General features: G+C 41.8%; 1 protein-coding gene across 2 annotated transcripts in view; it reads left to right on the forward strand.

The window, feature by feature from the left end:
- The window catches only part of NBDY (negative regulator of P-body association), a 159,574-nt gene extending 137,045 nt beyond the window's left edge, over positions 1 to 22,529 (forward strand). The window contains exon 3 of one of the 2 annotated variants that reach the window (XM_026489354.4): positions 18,880 to 22,529. The gene's annotated coding sequence lies outside the window, so the exon portion shown is untranslated. The remainder of the gene's footprint in view (positions 1 to 18,879) is intronic. The other variant, XM_057312085.1, reaches the window with a different exon arrangement.
- Positions 22,530 to 23,610: the final 1,081 nt, after the last annotated feature.

A 23,610-nucleotide genomic window follows, 5' to 3' on the forward strand; every position in this document is an offset into this window, starting at 1 on the left:
AATCATCGAAGCTTGCATCAGAAACCAGGGATGTACTTTATGGTGACTAACATAATGTAATAAAAAAATAAAAAATAAAATAAAATAAAATCATATGTCTCAATAATCAGTCTCAATGTGATTGGCCTAAATGCTCCCCTAATATGCCACATGGTTGCAGATTGGATAAAAAGACATGACCCATCCATTTGCTGTCTACAAGAGATTCATTTTGAACCTAAAGATACATTCAGACTGAAAGTATAGGGATAGAATACCATCTCTCATGCCAATGTACCTCAAAAGATAGCTGGAGTAGCAATTCTCATATCAGACAGATTGGATTTTAAACTAAAGACTCTCGTTAGGGACACAGAAGGGCACTATATTATTCTTAAAGGATGTATCCAGCAATTGGATATGACAATTATAAATATCTATGCCCCCAACAGAGGAGCATCAAGATACACAAGCCAACTCTTAACCACAATAAGGAGACATATAGATAAAAATACACTAATAGTAGGAGACCGCAACACTCCACTATCAACAATAGACAGATCACCTAAGCAAGAAATCAGCAAAGAAACAAGAGCTTTGAATGCCATACTCGAGGAGTTGGACCTCATAGATATATATAGAATACTACACCCCAGAACCAAAGAATACTCATTCTATTTTAATGTCCATGGAACATTCTCCAGAAGAGACGATGTTGTGGGTCACAAAACAGGTCTCAACTGATACCAAAAGACTGAAAGTATTCTGTGCATATTCTCAGACCACAACGCTCTGAAATTGGAACTCAACCATAAGGAAAAATTCGTAAGAACCTCAAACACTTGGAGACTAAGAACCATCCTGCTCAGGAATGACCGGATAAACCAGGAAATCAAAAATCAGTTTAAACAATTTATGGACACCAACGAGAATGAAAACACAATGGTCCAAACCTATGGAATACTGCAAAGGCAGTCCTAAAGGGGGAAATACATAGCCGTCCAAGCCTCACTCAAAAGAATAGAAAAATCTAAAATGCAGTTTTTATATTCTCACCTCATGAAGCTGGAACAGCAACAGAGGGACAGGCCTAATACACGCATGAGGAAGAAGTTGACCAAGATTAGAGAAGAAATCAGTGAATTAGAAACCAGGAATACAGTAGAGTAGATCAACAGAGCTAGAAGATGGTTCTTTGAGGGAATCAATAAAATTGACAAATCACTGGCAAGACTTATCCAAAAGAATAGAGAAAAGACCCAAAAAATAAAATTATGAATGAGAAAGGAGAGGTCACAAACAACAACAATGAAATTGGATGGATTATTAGAAACTTTTATCAACAGCTATATGCCAATAAATTAAGCAATGTGGAAGAGATGGAGGCCTTCCTGGAACCCATAAACTACCAAGACTGAAACAGGAAGAAATTGATTGTTTAAACAGGCCAATTAATTATGAAGAGATTAAGTCAGTGATAAGCAATCTTCCAAATAACAAAACTCCAGACCCCGACGTTTTTCTTGGGGAATTCTACCAAACATTCAAAGAAATAATACCTATTCTCCTAAAGCTATTTCAAAAAATAGAAACAGAAAGAAAGCTTCCAAACTCACTCTGTGAGGCCAATATTACCTTGATCCCCAAACAAGACAAAGACCGCATCAAAAAGGAGAATTAGAGACCGATTTCCCTAATGAATATGTACACCAAAATCCTCAACAAGATCTTGGCTAAAGAATCCAACAGTACATTAAAAGGATGATCAATCATGACCAAGTGGGATTCATACCTGGGATGCAAGCGTGGTTCAACATTCGGAAATCAATCAGCGTGATACATCATATCAACAAGAAAAGACTCAGAAACCATATGATTCCCTCAATAGATGCAGAAAAAGCATTTGACAAAATACTAGCATCCTTTTCTGATTAAAACCCTTCAGAGTGTAGGGATAGAGGATATGTTCCTCAATCTCATAAAAACCATCTATGAAAAGCCTACAGCAAATATCATTCTCAATGGGGAAAAGCTGGAAGCCTTTCCCTTAAGATCAGGAACATGACAAGGATGCCCAGTCTCACCACTATTATTCAACATAGTACTAGAAGTCCTTGCAACAGCAATCAGACAACAAAAAGGGATAAAAGGTATCCAAATCGGCAAAGAAGAAGTCAAACTGTCTCTCTTCGTAGATGATATGATACTCTATATGGAAAACCCAAAATAATCCACCCCCAAAATACTAGAAGTTATAGAGCAATTCAGTAATGTGGCAGGATACAAAATCAATGCTCAGAAATCATTTGCATTTCTATACACGAATAATGAGACTGAAGAAAGATAAATTAGGGAATCCATCCCATTTACAATAGCACCAAAAACCATACGTTACCTTGGAATTAACTTAACCAGAGACGTAAAGGACCTATACTCTAGAAACTATAAATTACTCTTGAAAGAGATTGAGGAAGACACAAAAAGATGGAAAAATATTCCATTCTCATAGATCGGAAGAATTAATATAATTAAAATGTCCATGCCACGCAGAGAAATCTACACTTTCAATGCTATCCTGATCAAAATACCGAGGACATTTTTCAAAGAACGGAACAAATAGTCCTTAAATTTGTATGGAAGTGGAAAAGGGTGGAATCACCACGGAACTGTTGAAAAGGAAAAACAAAGCTGCGGGCATCACAATGCCGGATTTCGAGCTGTACTACAAAGCTGTGATCACAAAGACAGCATGGTACTATCACAAAAACAGACATGTAGACCAATGGAACAGAATAGAGAACCCAGAAATGGACCCTCAGCTCTTTGGGCAACTAATCTTTGATAAAGCAGGAAAAAACATCCGGTGGAAAAAAGACAGTCTCTTCAATAAATGGTGCTGGGAAATTTGGACAGCTACATGCAAAAGAATGAAGCTTGACCACTCTATCACACCATACACAAAAATAAACACCAAATGGATGAAAGACTTCGATGTGAAACAGGAATCCATCAAAATCCTAATGAAGAACATAGGCAGCAACCTCTACGACATTGGCCAAAGCAACCTTTTTCATGGCACATCCCCAAAGGCAAGAGAAACAAAAGATAAAATGAGCTTATGGGACTTCATCAAGAGTAAAAGCTTCTGCACAGCCAAGGAAACAGTCAAAAAAACTAAGAGGCAGCCCACAGAATGGGAGAATATATTTGCAAATGACACTACAGATAAAGGACTGGTATCCAAGATCTACATGAACTTCTCAAACTCAATACACGAGAAAAAAATAAACAAATCAGAAATGGGGAGAAGATATGAACAGACACTTTTCCAATGAAGACATACAAATGGCAAACAGACACATGAAAAAATGTTCAAAATCATTAGCCATCAAGGAAATTCAAATCAAAACCACTCTGAGATACCACCTTACGCCAGTTAGAATGGCAAAAATAGACAAGGCAAGAGACAACAATTGTTGGAGAGGATGTGGAGAAAGGGGATCCCTCCTACATTGTTGGTGGGAATGCAAGTTGGTACAGCCACTCTGGAAAACAGTGTGGAGGTCCCTTTAAAAGTTAAAAATTGAGCTACCCTATGATCCAGCCATTGCACTACTGGGTGTTTACCCCAAAGATACAGACGTAGTGAAGAGAAGGGCCATATGCACCCCAATGTTCATAGCAGCAATGTCCACAATAGCTAAATCGTGGAAGGAGCCGAGATGCCCTGCAACAGATGACTGGATTAAGAAGTTGTGGTGCATATGTACAATGGAATATTACTCAGCTATCAGAAAGAACGAGTTCTCAACATTTGCTGCAACATGGACGGCACTGGAGGAGATAATGCTACGTGAAATAAGTCAAGCAGAGAAAGACAACTATCATATGATTTCTCTCATCTATGGAACACAAGATCCAGGAAGATCGGTAGGGGAAGCAAGGGATAAAGATAGGGGTGGTAATCAGAAGGCGGAAGTAGCGTGAGAGACTATGGACTCTGAGAAACAAACTGAGGGCTTCAGAGGGTAGGGGGGGTGGGGGAATGGGATAGACTGGTGATGGGTAGTAAGGAGGGCACGTATTTCATGGTGCACTGGGTGTTATATGCAACTTTACATCAAAAACCTTGGATGTACTGAATGGTGAGTAATATAGTATAATAAAAAAATATATTGTAGGGGCGCCTGACTGGCTCAGTCGTTAAGCGTCTGCCTTCGGCTCAGGGCGTGATCCCGGAGTTCTGGGATCGAGCCCCACGTCAGGCTCCTCCGCTGGAAGCCTGCTTCTTCCTCTCCCACTCCCCCTGCTTGTTTTCCCTCTCTCGCTGGCTGTCTCTCTCTCTCTCTGCTAAATAAATAAATAAAATCTTTAAAAAAATATTATTGTTAAAAGTAAATTAAAGAAAATATTTAAAAAGCGGCAATACAGACAGCATAAAAAAAAAGAAAGAGAGAAATGAATTAGTGACACAGGGACAACATAATGGAAAACGATGATATTGAACAAAGGAGAGGAATAAGAATGGAAAGAGAATAGACTTAGGGAACTCAGCGACTACATCAAACTTAATAATATTCACATTGTAGGAATCCCAGAATAAGGAGTGAGAGAATAGGGGCAGAATAATTTTTTGAAGAAGTAGTTGTTGAAATCCCTAACCTGGAAAAAGAAACAGATATCAAGATCCACCAGGTACAGAGAACTCCCATCAAAATCAACAAAAGCAAGTCAACACCAAGACATATAGTAATTAAATTGACCAAATATAGTGATGCGGAAAAAAGTCCTGAAAGCAGCAGGATAAAAGAAGTCCTTAAAATGCAATAGAAGACCCATAATTTAGCTACTGATCTCTCAACAGAAACTTAGCAGGCAGGAATGAAGTGGCATGATATATTCAAAGTGCTGAATGGGAAAAATCTGCATCTGAGAATATTCTATCCAGAAAGGCTATCATTCAGAATAGAAAGAAATATAAAGAGTTTCCCAGGCAAACAAAAACTAAATTAGTTTGTGACCATTAAATCAGCTCTACAGGAAAATATTAAAGGGGACTCCTTGCATGGGAAGGAAGGACCAAAATTGGCACAGACAAAAATGGAACAGAGAAAAATCTCCAGAAATGATAAAATAAGTAACAAAATGACACCAAATACACATCTATCAATAATTACTGTGAGTATAAATGTACCAAATGCCGGAATAAAAAATAGTGTTAGACTGTATTAAAAAAATAAGACCGATTTACATGCTCCCTATGAGAGACTCATTTTATTTATTTATTTATTTTAAATATTTTTTTATTATATTATGTTAGTCACGATACAGTACATCTCTGGTTTTTGAGGTAAAGTTTTATGATTCATTAGTTGCGTATAACACCCAGTGCACCATGCAATACATGCCCTCCCTACCACCTATCACCAGCTTATCCCATTCCCCCACCCCCCTCCCCTCTGAAGCCCTCGGTTTGTTTCTCAAAATCCATAGTCTCTCATGCTTCATTCCCCCTTCTGATTACCCCCTTTCTTTATCCCTTTCTTCTCCTACCGATCTTCCTAGTTCTTATGTTCCATAGATGAGAGAAACCATATGATAATTGAGGAGACTCATTTTAGACCTAAAGACACCTGCAGATTGAAAATGAAGAGATGGAAGAGGATGTATCATGTAATGGGATATGAAAAGAAAGCCAGAGTAGCCATACATGTATCAGGCTTTAAAGCAAAGACTGTAACAAGTGAAAAGGAAGGGCATTATATAATCTTAAAAGGGACATCCAACAGGAAAATCTAACAGTTGTGAATATTCATGCACCCAACATGAGAGTAACCAAATATATAAAATAATTAATAACAAACATGAAGGAAGTAATCATAATACAATAATAGTAGGGGATTTTAACACCCCACTTACATCAATGGGTAGATCATCTAAGCAGAAAATAAACAAGGGAATTGGCTTTGAATGACACACTGGATCAGATGAGCTTAACAGATATATTGAGAACATTCTACCCTAGAACAACATAATACATATTCTTTTCAAGTGCACATAGAGCATTATCCAGAATAGATCACATATTAGGTCACAAATCATGCCTCAACCAATACAAAAAGATGGGAATCATACCATGCAACTTTTCTGAGCACTGTGAAACAGAAGTCAACCACAAGAAAAAAATGTGGAAAGACCACAAATAGATGGAGGTTAAACAAAATGGTACTAAACAATAAATTGGTAAGCAAGGAAATTAAGGAAATTTAAATGGGACGCCTGGGTGGCTCAGTCATTAAGCATCTGCCTTCGGCTCAGGGTGTGATCCCAGCATTCTGGGATCGAGCCCCACATCAGGCTCCTCTGATGGTAGCCTGCTTCTTCCTGTCCCACTCCCCCTGCTTGTGTTCCCTCTCTCGCTGGCTGTCTCTCTCTGTCAAATAAAAAAATAAAATCTTAAAAAAAAACACTTCTGAACAGTGAAGGAAACAACAAATCAAAAAGGCATTCTATGGAATTGAAGGTATTTGCAAATGACATATTTAGTATATAGTTAGTGTCCGAAATATACAAAGAACTTATATAGCTCAACACCCCAAAACAGGGATAATCCAATTGAAATGGGCAGAAGACATGAATAGACTTTTTTTCAAAGAAGACATATAGATATCCAATAGACACTTGAAAAGATGCTCAACATCTGTCATCATCAGGGAAATACACACCAAGAGTATGATGAGATATCACCTCACATCAGTCAGAGTGGCTAAAATCAACAACAGAAGAAACAACAAGTGTTGGCAAGGATGTGGAGAAAGAGGAATCCTCTTGAACTGTTGGTGGGAATGGAAACGTGTGTAGCTACTCTGGAAAACAGCATGAATGTTCTTCAAGAAGTTAAAAATAGAACTACCCTATCATCCATCAATTACCTACTAGTGGTATTTACTCAAAAAGTAAAAAAATACTAAGTTGAAGGGACACAAGCCCCCCAATGTTTCTAGCAGCATTATCTTCAATAGCCAAGTTATGGAAACAGCCCAAGTGTGCATTACCTGATGAATGGATAAAGATCTTCTTTATCCATTCATCATTTGATAGAATCTAAGATAGAAAACAAAGGAGCAAATGGGAAAAAAGAAACAAACCAAGAAACAGACTCTTAAATATAAGGAATAAACTGATGGCTACTAGAGGGTAGGTGGGCAGAGGGATGGGTTAAATAGATAATGGGGATTAAGGCATGCACTTGTGATGAGCCCAGGGGGGTTTGTGGAAGTAGTAAATAACTATATTGTACACCTGAAACTGATATCACACTGTATGTTAAGTATTGTAATTTATTTACTTTTTATTATTATGTTCATTTAGCCAACATATAGTACATCATTATTTTTGATGTAGTGTTCAAAGATTCATTAGTTGCATAAAACACCCAGCGCTTATCACAAAACATGCCTTCCTTAATACCAAATCATCCAGTTACACAATGCCCCCACACCCCTCCCTTCTGTAACCATCAGTTTGTTTCTCCAAGTCCAGAGCTCTCATGGTGTGCCTCGCTCTCTGATTCCTTCCCATTCAGTTTTCCCTCCCTTCCCCTGTGGTCCTCCATGCTATTCCTTATGTTCCACATATTAGTGAAACCATATGCTGATTGTCTTTCTCTGCTTGACTTATTTCAATTATCATAATTCCCTCCAGTTCCATCCATGTCGATGTAAATGGTAGGTATTCATCCTTTTTTTTAATATTATGCTATGTTAGTCACCATACAGTACATCATTAGTTTTTGATGTAGTGTTCCATGATTCATTGTTTGTGTATAACACCCAGTGCTCCATGCAATACGTGCCCTCCTTAACACCCTTCACCAGGCTAGCCCACCCCACACTCCCCTACCCTCTAAAATCCTCAGTTTGTTTCCTGGAGTCCACAGTCTCCCATGGCTCATCCCCCCTCTGTTTCCCTCCCCTTCACTTTCTCTTCCTCTCCTAATGATCTCCTTGCTATTCCTTATGTTCCACAAATGAGTGAAAGCATATGATAATTGTCTTTCTCTGCTTGACTTATTTCACGTAGCATAATCTCCTCCAGTCCCATCCATTTTGCTGCAAATGTTGGATAATCATTCTTTCTGATGGCTGAGTCATATTCCATTATATATATGGACAACATCTTCTTTATCCATTTGTCTGTTGAAGGGCATCTCGGCTCATTCCACAGTTGGGATATTGTGGACAATGCTGCTATGAACATTGGGGTGCATATGGTCCTTCTCTTCACGACCTCTGTACCTTTGAGGTAAATTCCCAGTAGTGCAATTGCTGGATCATAGGGTAGCTCTTTCCTTTTTTTTTTTTTAACTTTTTGAGGAACCTCCACACTGTTTCCAAAGTGGCTGTACCAACTTGCATTCCCACCAACAGTGTAAGAGAGATCCACTTTCTCCACATCCTCTGCAATATTTGTTGTTTATTGCCTTGTCGATTTTTGCCATTCTAACTGGTGTAAGCTGGTATCACAATGTGGTTTTGATTTGAATTTCCCTGATGGCTAATGATGTTGAACATTTTTTCATGTGTCTGTTAGCCATTCATATGTCTTCCTTGGCAAGTGTCTGTTCATATTTTCTGTACATTTTTTGATTTGATTATTTGTTTCTTCTGTATTAAGTTTGAGAAGTTCTTTATAGATCTTGGATACCAGCCTTTTATCGGTGGTGTCATTTATCTCCTCCCATTCTGTGGGTTGCCTCTTTCTTTTGTTGACTATTTCCTTTACTGTGCAGAAGCTTTTTATCATGATGAAGTCCCAAAAGTTCATTTTTGCTATGTTTCCCTTGCCTTGGGAGACGTGTCTGGAAAGAAGTTGCTGTGGCTAATATCAGAGAAGTTACTGCCTAAGTTCTCCTCAAGGTATTTTTTTTATTATTTTATAATTTTTTATTATGTTATGTTAGTCATCACACAGTATATCCTTAGTTTTGATATAATGTTCCATGATTCATTATTTGTTTATAACACACAGTGCACCATGCAATATGTGTACTCCTTAATACCCACCACCGGCCTATCCCAATCCCCCAACCCTACCCTCTGAAGCCCTCAGTTTGTTTCCCAGAGCCCATAGTTTCTCATGGTTCAATCCCACTTCTGTTTATCCCCCCTTCATTCTTGCCTTCCTTCTCCTACTGATCTTCCTATTTCGTATGTTCCATAAATGAGTGAAACCATATGATAGTTGTCTTTCTCTGCTTGACTTATTTCACTTAGCATAATCTCCTCCAGTCCTGTCCATGTTGCTGGAAATGTTGGGTAATCATTCTTTCTGATGGCTGAGTAATATTCCGTTGTATATATGGACCACATCTTAATCCAGCCATCTGTTGAAGGGTATCTCAGCTCCTTCCACAATTTAGCTATTGTGGACAGTGCTGCTATGAACATTGGGGTACATATGGCCCTTCTCCTCACTACGTCTGTAACTTTGGGGTAAATACCCAGTAGTGCAATTGATGGATCATACTGTAGCTCTATTTTTAAGTTTTTAAGGGACCTCCACACTGTTTTCCAAAGTGGCTGTACCAACTTGCATTCCCACCAACAGTGTAAGAGGGATCCCCTTTCTCCACATTCTTTCCAAATTTGTTGTTTCTTGCCTTGTCAATTCTTGCCATTCTAACTGGGGTAAGGTGGTATCTCAGTGTGCTTTTGATTTGAATTTCCCTGATGGCTAATGATATTGAACATTTTTTTTTCATGTATCTGTTAGCCATTCGTATGTCTTCACTGAAAAAGTGTCTGTTCATACCTTCTGCCCATTTTTTAAATTTGATTGTTTCAAGGGTATTGAGTTTCAGAAGTTTTGTCTTTTCTTTTTTTTTATATAATGATTTTTTATTATATTATGTTAGTCACCATACAGTACATCCCCGGTTTCCAATGTAAGGCTCGATGATTCATTAGTTGTGTATAACACCCAGTGCACCATGCAATACGTGCCCTCCTTACTACCCATCACCGGCCTATCCCATTCCCCCACCCCCCTCCCCTCAGAGGCCCGCAGTTTGTTTCTCATAGTCCATAGTCTCTCATGTTTCATTCCCCCTTCTGATTACCCCCCTTTCTTTATCCCTTTCTTCCCCTACTGATCATTCTAGTTCTTATGTTCCATAGATGAGAGAAATCATATGATAGTTGTCTTTCTCTGCTTGACTTATTTCACTTAGCATTATCTCCTCCAGTGCCGTCCATGTTGCAGCAAATGTTGAGAACTCGTTCTTTCTGATAGCTGAGTAATATTCCATTGTATATATGGACCACAACTTCTTAATCCAGTCATCTGTTGAAGGGCATCTCGGCTCCTTCCACGATTTAGCTATTGTAGACATTGCTGCTATGAACATTGGGGTGCATATGGCCCTTCTCTTCACTCCGTCTGTATCTTTGGGGTAAACACCCAGTAGTGCAATGGCTGGATCATAGGGTAGCTCAATTTTTAACTTTTAAAGGGACCTCCACACTGTTTTCCAGAGTGGCTGTACCAACTTGCATTCCCACCAACAATGTAGGAGGGATCCCCTTTCTCCACATCCTCTCCAACAATTGTTGTCTCTTGCCTTGTCTATTTTTGCCATTCTAACTGGAGTAAGGTGGTATCTCAGAGTGGTTTTGATTTGAATTTCCTTGATGGCTAATGATTTTGAACATTTTTTCATGTGTCTGTTAGCCATTTGTATGTCTTCATTGGAAAAGTGTCTGTTCATATCTTCTGCCCATTTTTTGATTTATTTGTTTCTCGTGTATTGAGTTTGAGAAGTTCTTTGTAGATCTTGGATACCAGTCCTTTATCAGTAGTGTCATTTGCAAATATCTTCTCCCATTCCGTGGGCTGCCTCTTAGTTTTTCTGACTGTTTCCTTGGCTGTGCAGAAACTTTGAATCTTGATGAAGTCCCATATGTTCATTTTATCTTTTGTTTCTCTTGCCTTTGGGGATGTATCATGAAAAAGGTTGCATTGGCCGATGTCGTAGAGGTTGCTGCCTATGTTCTCCTCTAGAATTTTGATGGATTCCTGTCTCACATCGAGGTCTTTCATCCATTTCGAGTTTATTTTTGTGTATGGTGTGAGGTAGTGGTCAAGTTTCATTCTTTTGCATGTAGCTGTCCAGTTTTCCCAGCACCATTTATTGAAGAGACTGTCTTTTTCCCACCGGATGTTTTATCCTGCTTTATCAAATATTAGTTGCCCAAAGAGCTGAGGGTCCATTTCTGGGCTCTCTATTCTGTTCCATTGGTCTATGTGTCTGTTTTTGTGCCAGTACCATGCTGTCTTTGTGATCACAGCTTTGTAGTACAGCTCAAAATCCGGCATTGTGATGCCCCGAGCTTTGTTTTTCCTTTTCAACAGTTTCTTGGAGATTTGGGGCCTTTTCTGTTTCCATACAAATTTAAGGACTGTTTGTTCCAGTTCTTTGAAAAATGTCCTTGGTATTTTGATCGGGATAGCATTGAAAGTGTAGATTGTTCTGGGTAGCATGGACATTTTAACTATGTTAATTCTTCCGATCCATGAGCATGGAATATCTTTCCATCTTTTTATGTCTTCCTCAATGTCTTTCAAGAGTGATTTATAGTTTCTAGAATAAAGGTCCTTTACGTCTCTGGTTAAGTTAATTCCAAGGTAACGTATGGTTTTTGGTGCTATTGTAAATGGGATGGATTCCCTAATTTCTCTTTCCTCGGTCTCGTTATTCGTGTATAGAAATGCAACTGATTTCTGAGCATTTATTTTGTATCCTGCCACGTTACTGAATTGCTCTATAACTTCTAATAGTTTGGGAGTGGCTTCTTTTGGGTTTTCCATATAGAGTATCATGTCATCTGCAAAGAGAGACATTTTGACTTCTTCTTTGCCGATTTGAATACCTTTGATCCCTTTTTGTTGTCTGATTGCTGTTGCAAGGACTTCTAGTACTATGTTGAATAATAGTGGCGAGAGTGGGCATCCTTGTCGAGTTCCTGATCTTAAGGGAAAGGCTTCCAGCTTTTCCCCATTGAGAATAATATTTGCAGTAGGCTTTTCATAGATGGCTTTTATGAGATTGAGAAATGTACCTTCTATTCCTACACTCTGAAGGGTTTTAATCAGGAAAGGATGCTGTATTTTGTCAAATGCTTTTTCGGCATCGATTGAGAGGATCATATGGTTCCTGAGTCTTTTCTTGTTGATATGATGTATCACGCTGATTGATTTGCGAATATTGAACCACGCTTGCATCCCAGGTATGAATCCCACTTGATCGTGATGGATAATCCTTTTAATGTACTGTTGGATTCTATTAGCAAGTATCTTGTTGAGGATTTTGGCGTCCATATTCATTAGGGAAATCGGTCTGTAATTCTCCTTTTTGAGGGGGTCTTTGCCTGGTTTGGGGATCAAGGTAATATTGGCCTCATAGAATGAGTTTGGTAGCTTTCCTTCTGTTTCTATTTTTTGAAATAGCTTTAGGAGAATAGGTATTATTTCTTCCTTGAATGTGTGGTAGAATTCCCCAGGAAAACCGTCCGGGCCTGGAGTTTTGTTCTTTGGAAGGTTGTTTATCACTGACTCAATTTCTTCATAATTAATTGGCCTGTTTAAGAAATCAATTTCTTCCGGTTTCAAACTTGGTAGTTTATAGGTTTCCAGGAAGGATTCCATCTCTTCCAGATTGCTTAGTTTATTGGCATATAGCTGTTGATAAAAATTTCTAATAATCCTTCCAATTTCAGTGGTGCTCGTCGTGACCTCTCCTTTTTCATTCATAATTTTAATAATCTGGGTCCTTTCTCTTTTCTTTTGGATAAGTCTTGCCAGTGGTCTGTCAATTTTATTGATTCTCTCCAAGAACCAGCTTCTAGTCCTGTTGATCTGCTCTACTGTACTTCTGGTTTCTGCTTGATTGATTTCTGCTCTAATTTTGGTCAACTGCTTCCTCGTGCGTGGATTAGGCCTGTCCCTCTGTTGCTGTTCCAGCTTTTTGAGGTGAGAATATAAAAACTGCATTTTAGATTTTTCTATTCTTTTGAGTGAGGCTTGGATGGCTATGTATTTCCTCCTTAGGACTGCCTTTGCAGTATCCCATAGGTATGGACCATTGTGTTTCCATTCTCGTTGGTCTCCATAAATTGTTTAATTTGATTTTTGATTTCCTGGTTTATCGAGTCATTCCTGAGCAGGATGATTCTTAGTCTCCAAGTGTTTGAGTTTCCTCCAAATTTTTCCTTGTGGTTGAGTTCCAATTTCAGAGCATTGTTGTCTGAGAATATGCAGGGCATAATTTCAATCTTTTGGTATCGGTTAAGACTTGTTTTGTGTCCCAGAACATGGTCTATTCTTGAGAATGTTCCATCGGCATTAGTATAGAATGAGTATTCTTTGGTTCTGGGGTGTAGTGTTCTATATATATATATCTATGAGGTCCGACTTGTCGAGTATGGCATTCATAGCCTATGATTGTTTGCTTGGTTTTTGCCAGGGTGTTCTGTCTATTTCTGAGAGTGGAGTGTTGAGGTCCCCTACTATTAATGTATTTTTATCTTTATGTCTCTTTATTCTGGTTAAGAGTTGGCTTGTGTATCTTGCTGCCCCCCTGTTGGGGGCATATATATTTATAATTGTCATATCCACTTGTTAAATACATCCTTTAAGAATAATATAGTGTCCTTCTGTGCCTCTAACTATATTCTTTAGTTTAAAATCCAATCTATCTGATATGAGAATTGCTACCACAGCTTTCTTTTGAGGTCCATTTACGTGAAAGATGGTACTCCATCCCCTTACTCTCAGTCTGAATGCATCTTTGGGTTTGAAATGAGTCTCTTGTAGACAGCAAATGGATGGGTCTTTTCTTTTTATCCAATCTGCAAGTCTGGAGCGCTTTATGGGAGCGTTTCAACCATTTATTGGCACTAAGAACTGAGAGATAGAATTTTAATGATGCCATGTTGCCAGTAAATATTTGTTTGTATCGGTTGTGACTTTCTGTTCTCTATCACTCTTGGGGCCTTTTTACCTTTATAGAACCCCCCTTAATATCTCCTGTAGGGCTGGTTTCGTGGTTACAAAATTGGTCAATGACGGGCGATTCTGAAATGTCTTTATTTCTCCATCAATTCTGAATGACAGCCTTGCTGGATAAAGGATCCCTGGCTGCATGTTTTTCTCTGAAAGAGCTTTAAAAATGCCCCCCCAACCCTTTCTCTCATTCCAGGTCTGTGTAGACAGGTCTGACGTAATTCTGATGCCTTTGCCTTGGTACGTGAGAAATTCTTTGCCTTGGCCGCATTCAATACTGTATCGTTGGATCTAATATTTGCGAAATGCACTATGACGTGAGAAATTCTTTGCCTTGGCCGCGTTCAATACTGTATTGTTGGATCTAATATTTGCGAAATGCACTATGACGAGATGTGGCATACGTTTGTCGTGGTTGAGCTTGGGAGGGGTCCTCTCTGCCTCTTGGACATGAATGTTTGCTTCCCTCGCTAGATTTGGGAAGTTTTCAGCTACAATTTGTTCAAATATCTCTTCTAGACCTCTGTTTTTCTCCACCCCCTCAGGGATGCCGATGATTCTGACATTGGATCATTTCATTGAGTCAGTAATCTCCCGTAACCTACATTCGTGGGCGTCGATTTTTTTAAAGACCCGCTTCTATTTTTGTTTTTTCCTCTATTAACCCATCCTCCAATTCACTAATACGTCCTCTGCTCGGTGACCCTGGCCGTCAGAGCCTCTAGTTTTGCCTGCATTTGGCTCATAGAATTTTTAATTTCTGTCAGATTCGCTCTCATTTCTTTCCTTAGGGATTCTATATTCTCAGTAACATTTTCGTTAATACTTTTTTCAATTCTACTCATCATTTTCACCCTCGTTTCTCTGAATTTCATTTCTGATAATTTGGTTACATCCATATCCATTATTTCTGTGGCAGAGGCCACAGACTCACTCTCTTTTCTTTGCTGGGGGAGGGGGCTTCTCCTTCTTGTCATTCTGATGAGGAGAGTTTGCGGGGTTGTCCAGAGCCCAAATTATGGACTGGGTCCCAGCCCGTGCCCCTTGTTTTATAGGGATCTTGGGGATGTGGGCTTCTTCTTTAAAGATTTTATTTATTTATATGTGGCAGAGAGCCAACCAGCGAAAGAGGGAACACAAGCGGGGGAGTGGGAGAGGAAGAAGCAGGCTCCCAGCGGAGGAGCCCGATGAGGGACTCCTTTCCGGAACGCCAGGATCACGCCCTAAGCTGGAGACAGGTGCTCAATGACTGCGCCACCCAGGCGCCCTGTGTTGTGGGCTTCTTGATTTTTCAGCCTGTCTTCTGTGTGCTAGGGGAGGGGCCTGCCACGCGGATACTCAGGCAGCCCTGTTTGGGTAGAGTCTCCGTGTCCTCTGTGAGGGGGGAGGGGATGGGCACGCTGTGAGCCGGTATTTCCAGGCTTTTGTTCTCTGGCAGCTTTCCCTGGCGGTTTGCTGTGCCTCTTCTGAGAGTCCGAGCAGCAGCGGCCGAGTTTCAGCCTCTGTCACAGAACAGAGGGATTGCGGCCCGTTCTCCACTGATGTTCTGGCCACTTTAACTCTGTTTCTGTTGGTGCTGCTCAACCCTGTAGCCTTCGGGGATGTTATCCCACACCCTACGTCCCAGCCCTCACTTCCAGGGTCGGCGCATCTCTGTCCTTTGTGTTTCTAAAGCCGCCAGCCACCAGCTACCCCCGTGCGCTCCCGGATCTCTGGGTCTCAGTCTATTTCCGGTGAGCACACCGGGATTCCAGTGTTCCGGAGTTCCGTGAGAAGCCGGTGGCGTGCCTCTGGTTCAGGATCTCAGTCCGCTGTTTCGTGGGTGCCGTCCGTGAATCCGCCCGCTCCCCCATGCAGGTGGCCCACCAGCAGCCAGCTGCCAGCTGCCCCTTGCACGCTCCGGGAGCTCCCAGTCTCAGTCTGGATCCAGTGAGCACACCGGGATTCCGGAGTTCCGCGAGATGCCTGGTGGCATGCTCCCGGTCACCGGACTCTGTCCACTCTCTTGCGTGTGCCGTCCGTGAGTCCGCCCGCTCCCCCTTGCAGGTGGCTACTGCTTCCCGGTGTCTGAACGCGGTGGCTCCCTCCTCTTTCCGTTTATCTTCCAATATCTGTGCGTGGTTTCAAGGCTCTCCGCTTCGTACATCACTACTCAGCGCTGGAGATGTTCATTTGTAGAGATCCAGATGTATCTTCCTGTGTCTCAGGCTGATTCCGTGGTTGTTTAGACTGGTCTGGTACCTATCCAGCTTGACTCAGGGGACCGGCTGAAAAAGGGGTCCCCTACTCCTCTGCCATCTTAACTCCTCCCAACTATTGGGCATGTGAGCTTCTTGATTTTTCAGCCTGTCTTCTGGGGGAGGGGTCTGCCATGCCAATACTCAGGCAACCCTCTTTGTGTAGAGTCTCTGTGCCCCCTGTGAGGGGGGATGGGGATGGGCACACTTTGAGCCGGTATTTCTACGCTTTTGTTCTCAGAGAGTGGCTTTCCCTGCTGGTTTGCTGTGCTCTTCTGAGAGTCAGAGCATCAGTGTCCGAATCTCAGCCTCTGTCTCAGAACAGAGGGATCGCAGACCATTCTCCACTGATGTTCTGGCCACTTTAACTCTTTTTCTGTTGGTGCTGCTCAACCTTGTAGCATCCTGGGATGTGCGCCCCACACCCTGCGTCCCAGCCCTCACTTCCAGGGCCAGTGCGTCTCCGTCCTTTGTGTTTCTAGCACCTCCAGCTGCCAGCCGGCCCTGTGTGCTCCCGGAGCTCCCGGTCTCAGTCTGGTTCCAGTGAGCACACTGGAGCTCCGTGAAAAGTGTGGTGCCGCGCGCTCCGCGCTCACGGTCCCAGTCTGTTCTCTCACGGGTGCTGGTCTGCGAGTCCGCCCGCTCCCCCATGCAGTTGGCTACCACTTCCCAGGGCCTGCACGCGGTGACTCCCTCTCCCTTCCGTTTATCTTCCAATATCTGTGCGCGGCTTCATGGCTCCCTGCTTCGTACCTCAATACTCAGTGCTGGAGATGTTCATTTGTATAGATCCCTATGTATCTTCCTGAGTCTCAGGCTGGTTCCGTGGATGTTCAGGCTGGTCTGGTACCTATCCAACTCGACTCAGGGGTCCCCTACTCCTCTGCCATCTTCCCCCAAAAGCAGAAGCTTTTTATCTTGATGAAGTCCCAAAAGTTCATTTTTGCTTTTGTTTCCCTTGCCTTGGGAGACGTGTCTGGAAAGAAGTTGCTTTGGCTAGTGTCAAAGAAGTTACTGCTTATGTTCTCCTTAAGGATTTTCATGGATTCCTGTCTCTCATTCATGTCTTTCATGAATTTTGAGTTTATCTCTGTGTGTCGTGTAAGAGAATGGTCGAGTTTTATTCTTCTGTATATAGCTGTCCAATTATAGCAGCACCATTTATTGAAGAGACTGTCGTATTACATTGATGTTTTTTCCTGATTTGTTGAAGATTAGTTGACCATAGAGTTGAGGGTCAATTTCTGGAGTGTCTATTCTGTTCCATTTGTCTATGTGTCTGTTTTTGTGCCAGTACCATGCTGTCTTGGTGATCACAGCTTTGTAGTATAGCTTGAAATCAGGCAAAGTGATGCCCCCAGCTTTGTTTTTATTTTTCAACATTTTCTTGGCGATTTGGGGTCTTTTCTCGTTCCACCCAAAGTTTAGGATTGTTTGTTCCAGCACTTTGAAAAATGATATTGGTGTTTTGATAAAGATGTTTTTGAAAGTGTAGATAGGGGTGCCTGGGTTGCTCAGTCTTTAAGCGTCTGCCTTTGGCTCAGGGAGTGATCCCGGGGTTCTGGAATCGAGCCCCCCATCAGGCTCCTCTGCTGGGAGCCTGCTTCTTCCTCTCCCAATCCCCCTGCTTGTGTTCCCTCTCTCACTGCCTGTCTCTCTCTCTGTCAAATAAACAAATAAAATCTTTTAAACAAAGTGTAGATTGCTTTGGGTAGCACGGACATTTTAACTATGTGTATTTTCCGATCCATGAGCATAGAATGTTTTTCCATCTTTTTGTGTCTTCTTCAATGTCTTTCATCAGTGTTCTGTAATTTCTAGAGCTGTGTACATTTAAATGCATAGAGTAGTATCTAGGAAGAACTTATACTTGTGTTGTCTTCTGGATTTAGAAGGACTGAAGAAAGGCAGAAGCTTGTGTAGCAAGAGTTTTGTGTATGGTGGATTATATACTGTTCCATTATATTCATGTATCATTTGTGTAAATAAATATGGGACACCTGGTGGCTCAGTCAGTTAAGCATCTGCCTTCAGCTCAGGTCATGATCCCAGGGTCCTGGGATTGAGTCCCGCATCAGGCTCCTTGCTCAGCGGGGAGCCTTGTTCTCCCTCTGCCATTCCCCCTGCTTGTGCTCCCTCTCTCTCTCTCTCTCTCTCTCTCTCTCGGATGGATAAATAAATAAAATCTTTAAAAAATAAATACAGATTTTCTAAGGAACGTAAGAATGTGTTGAAGGCTAAGAGGTTCAACATGCAGCCAGTTGATCAGTTAAGGAAGCCTAGAAAAAGGAGAAACACAGAGAAAGACTTTCCAGCAGTTTTCTTAAGGAAAAGCCTCTAAGGAGATGGAAAGATCTGGTCTAGCGGTACATGAATCTTCACTGTGCAGTCAGACTCATCATATATAAAGCAAGATGCCAGTTACCAGCATCCTCACTTAAATTTTATGTTTATGAAGAAATGCCCTAATAATTCTGTTTTTCTTGTAACCCACCTAGAAGGGAAACCGTTTTATCTTGTCAACAATCATTTCTGACCTGTGTGATAGTTGCATTTCTCAATATAAATTAATAAATTCTCCTCCTGTGTTTATATCTTTCAGTCCTATGATATAATCAGCATAATTTCATCTCCTGAATTTGGATGACTTCTGGGACATAACCAAGATCAGGCTGTAGACGTCTAAGATTGAAGGCCATGGCCTGGATTCTGGTGAACTCACCAAGGCAAATAACCCCTGTGAGATGGTCCTGCAGCAATCAATCAATGCTATATTTTGTGACACCCAGTCCTTGCTGTGTAACTTTGACGTCCTATAAATCCATTAAGGTCCCAATAAATTTTGTCTCTCATTGCTCTTTTAGTTCTATATGACTACTATGTAATAAATTGTGAGATTTTAGTAAATGTTTTATAATAACTCCAAATACAAAATATTACTAAAATTGTTGTCAAAATATGACCTTTTTTCCTACAGATGACCATCTACTCATTTTTTATAGTGTGAAAATATCAAGGAAGTGTGTGGGGGATATAAAGGGTAAAATCTGAAAAAAAGAATTAAGTTTCCAGTACATTCTCTTCACTTTACTGTCACTATTTCTATTCTATCTATCTATTCTATGATAGTTCTTATTCTTCTACATATTAACTGTTTTCCTGGTCTAAATGGTTGATGTGCTTGCTTTTTGTAGTATTCCACTTTAGTTCTAAAATGTTCTATATTAAAAAATATATGGTATCTCAGTTGAAAGCATTTATGAAAGCTAGAACTTCCAGGGAAGATAATGCTGTAGGAGGATCCTAGACTTACCTCATCCCACAGATACACCTAGAAAACATCCACATCAGTACAAATAATGCAGAAAATGACCCAAACACTTGAAGAACAGACTCTCCATAGCTAAAGGTAAAGAAAGGGTCATACTGGAAAAGGGAGTAAGGGTGGAGATGTAGTTGGGGGACAAACTGGCCCATGGGAATGACTGAAGGAGGTAAGGAGGCTTCAAGCATGTAGAGGTTCTACATTTGGGTTCAAAACATTTGGGTTCAAAAACCAGAGTGGGGGAGGGAGTTAAGATGGTGGAGGAGTATTGGACCCATTTTCAGCCGGTCCCCTGAGTCGAGCTGGATAGGTACCAGACCAGCCTAAATAACCACGGAATCAGCCTGAGACGCAGGATGATGCATCTGGATCTCTACAAATGAACATCTCCAGCGCTGAGTATTGAGGTACGAAGAGGGCAGCTGTAAACAGTGCACAGATATCGGAAGATAAACGGAAGGGGGAGGGAGCCGCCACGTTTGGGCGCCAGGAAGCGGCAGCCACCTCCACGGGGGAGAGGGCGGACTCACAGAGGGCACCCGCTAGAGAGCGGACTGAGACCGGTGAGCCGTGAACGCGCGCCACCAGGCATCTCCCGGAACACCGGAATCCCGGTGTGCTCGCGGGATCCACTCTGAGACCGGGAGCTCCTGGAGCGCACGCGGGGCGGCTGGTGGCTGGCGGGCCACCTGCACGTGGGAGCGGGCGGACTCGCGGTCGGCACCCGCGAAACAGCAGACTGAGACCCTGAACCGGGTGCGCGTGCCACCAGGCTTCTCACGAAACTCCGGAATCAAGGTGTGCTCACCGGGCATAGACTGAGACCGGGAGACCCGGGAGCGTGCGGGGCGGCCGGTGGCTGGCGGCATTAGAAACACAAAGGACAGAGACTCGCCGGCCCTGGAAGTGAGGGCAGGGACGCCGAGTTGGTGCGCACATCCCGGGACGCTGCAGAGTTGAGCAGCACCAACAGTAATAGAGTTAAAGTGGCCAGAACATCAGTGGAGAACGGGCTGCAATCCCTCTGTTCTGTGACAATGCAGCCTCTGCTGCTCTGAACCTCAGAAGAGGCATAGCCGGCCTCCAGGGAAAGCCGCCAGAGAACAAAAGCCTGGAAATACCGGCTCAGAGAGTGCCCATCCCCATCCCGCCTCGCAGGGGACACGGAGACTCTACCCAAACAGGGTTGCCTGAGTATCGGCGCAGCAGGCCCCTCCCCCAGAAGGCAGGTTGAAAAATCAAGAAGCCCACAACCCGAGGCGCCTGGGTGGCGCAGTCATTGAGCGCCTGTCTCCGGCTTAGGGCGTGATCCCAGCGTTCCGGAAAGGAGTCCTTCATCGGGCTTCTCCGCTGGGAGCCTGCTTCTTCCTCTCTCACTCCCCTGCTTCTGTTCTGTTCTTGCTGACTGTCTGTCTCCCTCTCTCAGATAAGTAAATAAATAAAATCTTTAAAGAAGAAGCCCACATCTCTAAGATCCCTATAAAACAAGGGGCACGGCCTGGGACCCAGTCAATAATTTTGGGCTCTGGACAACCCGGCAACCTCTCCTCATTAGAATGACAAGAAGGGGAAGCCCCCCCAGCAAAGAAAAGACAGTGAGTCTGTGGCCTCTGCCACAGAAGTAACGGATATGGATGTAACCAAATGATCAGAAATGGAATTCAGAGTAACAATGGTCAAGATAATGAGTAGACTTGAAAAAAGTATTAAGGAAAATGTTACTGAGAATATAGAATCCCTAAGGGCGGAAATGAGAGTGAATTTGACAGAAATTAAAAATTCTATGAGCCAAATGCAGGCAAAACTAGAGGCTCTGACGGCCAGGGTCACGGAAGCGGAGGAAAGGGTTAGTGAATTGGAGGATGGGTTAATAGAGGAAAAAATAGAAATAGAAGATGGTCTAAAAAAAATCCACGCCCACGAATGTTGGCTACGGGAGATTACTGACTCAACGAAACGATCCAATGTTAGAATCATCGGCATCCCCGAGGGGGTGGAGAAAAACAGAGGTCTAGAAGAGATATTTGAACAAATTGTAGCTGAAAACTTCCCTAATCTAGCAAGGGAAACAAAAATTTGTGTCCAAGAGGCAGAGAGGACCCCTCCCAAGCTCAACCATGACAGACCTACACCACGTCACGTCATAGTGCAATTCGCAAATATGAGATCCAAGGATACAGTATTGAAAGCGGCCAGGGCAAAGAAATTTCTCACGTACCAAGGCAAAGGCATCAGAATTCCGTCAGACCTGTCTACACAGACCTGGAATGAGAGAAAGGGTTGGGGAGCATTTTTAAAGCTCTTTCAGAGAAAAACATGCAGCCAAGGATCCTTTATCCAGCAAGGCTGTCATTCAGAATGGATGGAGAAATAAAGACATTTCAGAATCGACAGTCACTAGCCAATTTCGTAACCACGAAACCAGCCCTACAGGAGGTATTACGGGGGGCTCTATAAAAGTAAAAAGGCCCCAAGAGTGATACAGAACAGAAAGTCACAGCCAATACAAACAAAGACTTTACTGACAACATGGCAGAATTAAAAGCATGTCTCTCAGTACTCAGTCTTAATATTAATGGTTTAAATTCTTGCTTTAAACACCACAGGGTTGCAGATTGGATAAAAAGAAATGACCCATCCATTTGCTGTCTACAAGAGACTCATTTCGAACCCAAAGATGCATTCAGACTGAGAGTAAGGGGATGGAGTACCATCTTTCACACAAATGGACCTCAAAAGAAAGCTGGGGTAGCAATTCTCATATCAGATAAATTGGATTTTAAACTACAGACTATACATAGAGACGCAGAAGGGCACTATATTATTCTTAAAGGAAGTATTCAACAAGTGGATATGACAATTATAAATATATATGCCCTCAACAGTGGAGCAGCAAGACACACAAGCCAACTCTTAACCAGAATAAAGAGACATATAAATAAAAATACATTAATAGTAGGGGACCTCAACACTCCACTCTTAGAAATAGACAGAACACCCTGGCAAAAACTAAGCAAAGAATCAAAGGCTTTGAATGCCATACTCGACGAGTTGGACCTCTTAGATATATATAGAACACTACACCCCAGAACCAAAGAATACTCATTCTATTCTAATCCATGGAACATTTTCAAGAATAGACCATGTTCTGGGACACAAAACAGGTCTCAGCTGATACGAAAAGATTGAAATTATCCCCTGCATGTTCTCAGACCACAACGCTTTGAAATTGGAACTCAACCACAAGGAAAAATTTGGAAGAAACTCAAACACTTGGAGACTAAGAACCATCCTGCTCAGGAATGACTCGATAAACCAGGAAATCAAAAATCAAATTAAATAATTTATGGAGACCAATGAGAATGAAAATACAACAGTCGAAAACCTATGGGATACTGCAAAGGCGGTCCTACGGGGGAAATACATAGCCATCCAAGCCTCACTCAAAAGAATAGAAAAATCTAAAATGCAGTTTTTATATTCTCACCTCAAGAAGCTGGAACAGCAACAGAGGGACAGGCCTAATCCACGCACGAGGAAGTAGTTGACCAAAATTAAAGCTGAAATCAATCAAGCAGAAACCAGAAGTACAGTAGAGCAGATCAACAGGACTAGAAGCTGGTTCTTGGAGAGAATCAATAAAATTGACAGACCACTGGCAAGACTTATCCAAAAGAAAAGAGAAAGGACCCAGATTATTAAAATTATGAATGAAAAAGGAGAGGTCACGACGAGCACCATTGAAATTGGAAGGATTATTAGAAATTTTTATCAACAGCTATATGCCAATAAACTAAGCAATCTGGAAGAGATGGAATCCTTCCTGGAAACCTATAAACTACCAAGATTGAAACAGGAAGAAATTGATTTCTTAAACAGGCCAATTACTTATGAAATAATTGAGTCAGTGATAAACAACCTTCCAAATAACAAAACTCCAGGTCCAGATGGTTTTCCTGGGGAATTCTACCAAAAACTCAAAGAAGAAATAATACCTATTCTCCTAAA

The sequence above is a fragment of the Ursus arctos genome, chromosome X (assembly GCF_023065955.2).
Source record: "Ursus arctos isolate Adak ecotype North America chromosome X, UrsArc2.0, whole genome shotgun sequence".
NCBI lineage: Eukaryota > Metazoa > Chordata > Mammalia > Carnivora > Ursidae > Ursus > Ursus arctos.